The sequence below is a fragment of the Vicia villosa genome, linkage group LG2 (assembly GCF_029867415.1).
Source record: "Vicia villosa cultivar HV-30 ecotype Madison, WI linkage group LG2, Vvil1.0, whole genome shotgun sequence".
Lineage (NCBI taxonomy): Eukaryota > Viridiplantae > Streptophyta > Magnoliopsida > Fabales > Fabaceae > Vicia > Vicia villosa.
Genome location: NC_081181.1, coordinates 76,019,138 through 76,023,262, shown reverse-complemented (window position 1 = coordinate 76,023,262; position 4,125 = coordinate 76,019,138).

Below are 4,125 nucleotides of genomic sequence, written 5' to 3'. Positions count from 1 at the left end.
ATTCACTTTGTCAGGAAAAAGTCAACTGTGAAGGATCATCATTGACTTTTAAGGTTTTTGGTCAAAAATGACTTTCAAAGATCAATATCATCAATATATGGATGTCAAAGTCATTTGGCCAAAGAAATTCAAAGAAATTCATCAAGGAGCGAAAAGTCGGGAATTAGGGTTTTTGAAGGCATGGTGAGATCTCAAAATTTCACCTACACAACTCAAAAAACTTCCAACATGAAAGTTGTAGATCTTGCCAAATAAAACAACATCTTACAAGGGAACTTTTTTCAAAAGATCAACCATTTATGAAGTTTTGGAAATTTTGAAGTTTAGGTCATAAACACTTAGAATTTCTAAGTGTTTTAACCTAGTTTTCTTCCAACTTTGGCCTCATTTTTCACAAATTTCCCAAAGGATTCTGAAGAAGACATAAACTAATGATTTGAAGTAGATGTTTAGGGCTTTCCAAATTGTGTTCAACCTTATCAAAATTCAATTTGAGCTAAGAGTTATGCTTGTTCAAAGTTGGCCTCATGAAGTAAAATTATAGGTCATGTGCAAATTGGAACTTTGCAATTTTGTGCATTTTGCTTCATGAATGGATGCTACACGACCCATAACATGTCTGAAACAATACCATGCATTCATTTTCACCATGCCATGATAATTGAAGAAGACTCCTAAAACAAGAACATGTGATTATGTAATGATTACTTTTGAGAATTTATGGCAAATTGATGAATCACCCAAGGAATCTTCTCACCAACCAATTAGAGCTCACTTTGCATCTGAATTGTCCCCTAAGATCAGATAGAATCAATGGATAGGGGAGGTGGCTCGAAAATGCAATGATCACATTTGGATATTCTTTGAAATTTCTTCATGGCTAAGAAACCAAACTTACTTCACTAAGCAAGCTCACTCTCCCAATCAGTACTGAGACATTTGCCTATAAATAGAGGCCTCATTCTCATTCAAAAAACACACCAAAGCAACCATATTACTTGCTTTCTCTTTCTCTTCTCTTGTTCATTGTTTTTCAAAGTTCTTTGGCAAGAAGAATCGATTTCTTCAAACCAGAGCTTATCTTTGGGAAGTGAGCATTCTAACATCTCAAGGGAGGTCATTTGAGGTGATCCAAGCACCTGGATCACTTCTGTTGGTGGAGGAACACCATTGTTGCTCTCACTTTGAAGCATCTGCAGTTGGAGGTCCATGGAGTGATTCAGAAGGTTTCAAGGCAAGCCAATCATCCAGACACACTCCTCAGGTCATAGTGAAGCTAACCAGATGGCTGCAGCTCATCTGTAACTTGAGAATCAACACCCTCCATGTTCACTTGAAGCTGAAATCGAGGGAGGTCCATAGAACAATTCAGGAGGTTTGAGGTCATTACAAGCATTCAGTTAGCATCACTGAGCCACAAGGAAGCTTTTGGGATCATTCATACAAGCCCAGTTGCTCTCTATCATCCTCACGATCTCCATTTTCAGAGGTAAGTTTCTGAACTCCCTCTCTTTAATTTAAGTACTCTTTGTGAAATAGCTCGATTCTATCTTGTTCAGCATCATCAGAGGATTGAAAACCCTCTATCATCATCCATTTATCTTTCAGTATAGTCATTTAATTTAATTTTGAAATTTTAGGGTTCTTCACGATTTCTGGTAAATTAGTTAGATGTAGTTAATGATAGTTCATGTTAGTTACATATTTAGAATCGTGAGTGAATTTAGAGCAAGTTTCATGTTTACATCGTTGCAAATGGTTGAGAAACGAGTAAGTTCAGAAATTCAAAAATGGAGAGCTTGAGGTTGAAGACGAAGATGGTGGTGGCGCGCGAATTTGAATTCTCAGGGGAGAGTTTATTTTATTTTGACTGGTGTGCGTTTTATTAACGACTGAACAACTTGCCCCAGTGGCCACACATGCGCTCTTAGTCTCCTCATGCCCAAAGTCTGGGGTTCGAATCCCCCTCGCCCCAGACTTTTTGCTTCATTTATTTTTCAATGATTTGCCACTTGTTTGAAAATATAATAAGTTGGAAGTGCATCTTAAACAAACTGCGCGCGTAGCCCAGATGGTGGGTGTTTTGGCCAATGACTTGGAGGGCGTGAGTTCAACCCCTCTAGGTGACAAAACCATTTTTTTTATCACTTTTCACACTAAATTTCTTCACAACTTCACATAATTATTTAACTCATCAAATTAAATCATTTTCACTTCATTTTTCACACACTCTTCATTTAACATATCTATTTTATGAATAATCAAAAAAAATCATAAAAATGTCATTTATTTCATATATTTTTATTAGGTTTAAAATAGTATGTTTTAAGTGTTTTCTTAAATACTTTAAATATATATATTCACTTTGTTTTAACCTAATCATTTTGTAAATAAATTTTATGATAAAACCCTAATTGTTTAGGTCTTAATTAAGTAAAAATCTTTGTTTTTACCTTAGTTAAGTTGACTTTTGTCAATTCTCAAAACTGTTTTCAATCTCCGAATAAATCAAATGATTAAGGTTTTCAAACAACAAAACCTTATATCATTTCAAATCATTTCCAACTGTTTTTATCACCAGTACTGTAAAGTACTGGGCCTCTAATAGAGTGTAAGTCCCAAAAACCTCCTCTTCTTAGCTTGTTTTCAAAACTGTATTTTCAAAATCTTCTTTCTGTTTTCAAAAACATTCTTCTGGTATTTGAAGGGCATTATTCCCGGTGAAACTCTTCAGATACCTATGTGACCTTTGTCCATCTTCACTTCTTCTGTTTTCAAAAAAACCATTAACTGTTTATCATATACATTCAACTGTTATCCACCAATTACTGTTGAGGCTCTGTACATACTTCTTCAAAGGCCTCCACTCCATCCAGGTTAGGCTTTACAAGCTTTCAATTTACAGTCTTTGTTTAAATTACTGTCAAATATAAACTGTGCATATATATTAGTTTAGAACTACGTTTGAGTATAAACCTTAGGATAGTTAAACTATATATATATTATAGGAATATGGCCTAGGATTGAGAATGTCTTCCCGGTGAAGGCTCTTTCCTAATTAGAGATCTATAGTTCAAACCCCCAAGATGAATTATTCCCGGTGAAACATCTTGGCAAAAACCTTAGAATCCAAATAATAGGACACATCCACCCAAAGAGGAATTATTCCCGGTGAAACCTCTTACCCATTTGCTTAGAGCCAAAATAAGTTCAAAACTACATAGCTTTCTCTTGTGCTATAACAAGGACCCTCGACTAGCCTCCTCTTGGGCTTTGTACAAGGACCCACAGGCTTCTTAAAAGCATTTCCAGCTTCCTCTTGAGCTTGTATACAAGGACCCATCAGGTTTCTTATAAACATAGGAACAGGTCTTTAGTCACCTTTTAGCCTACCCTGGTGAGTTTCTTCCAATTTAAACCAGACTTTAAACAAGCCAAGTTTGTCTCAATTTTACATTGAGTACACCTTTTGGAATGAGAGACATGGACAGTCTCTGTCACCCTTATCTTCATCAATCCTCCTTAGTAGAGTCTAGGATCCATGTTTTGGTCATCCTCAGCATTGAGTCAGCCTTCATCTTGGGCTTTAAACAAGAAGTCTCCACTAGATAATCTTTCTGCCAATCCTTTCATCCTTTAATAATTAATGGAGTGCTACCCAAATTAATCATTTCAACAAAATCCCTGGAAAGGGTTAGCCTCCAACACATTCTTTTATTCTTTCAAAACCCCTGGAAAGGGTTAGCCTCCAAAAATCAGTTAATAAATAAAATAAAGGTTCATTTCTCTTAGGAGATAATTTCCCCAAAAGAGTCAAAACCCCTGGAAAGGGTCAGCCTCCAAAACAAAACACAAAAACATGATAAAGTCAGTCTTTCACCAAATAATTTCTCCAGCTGAGTCAAAATCCCTGGAAAGGGTTAGCTTCCAAAGAAAACAGTCTTTTTAATCTCCAGTAGAGTTAAAACCAACAAAAACAGTTAGCCTCAACCTTGGGCTTCATACAAGGCACCCATACAATAAAACTCCCCTGTCAAGAGTCAGCCTCAACCTTGGGCATTGTACAAGGCAGATAATAGAGTCTCCCCAGTGAGTTCTTCATCACTTAGTAGCCACAACCTTGGG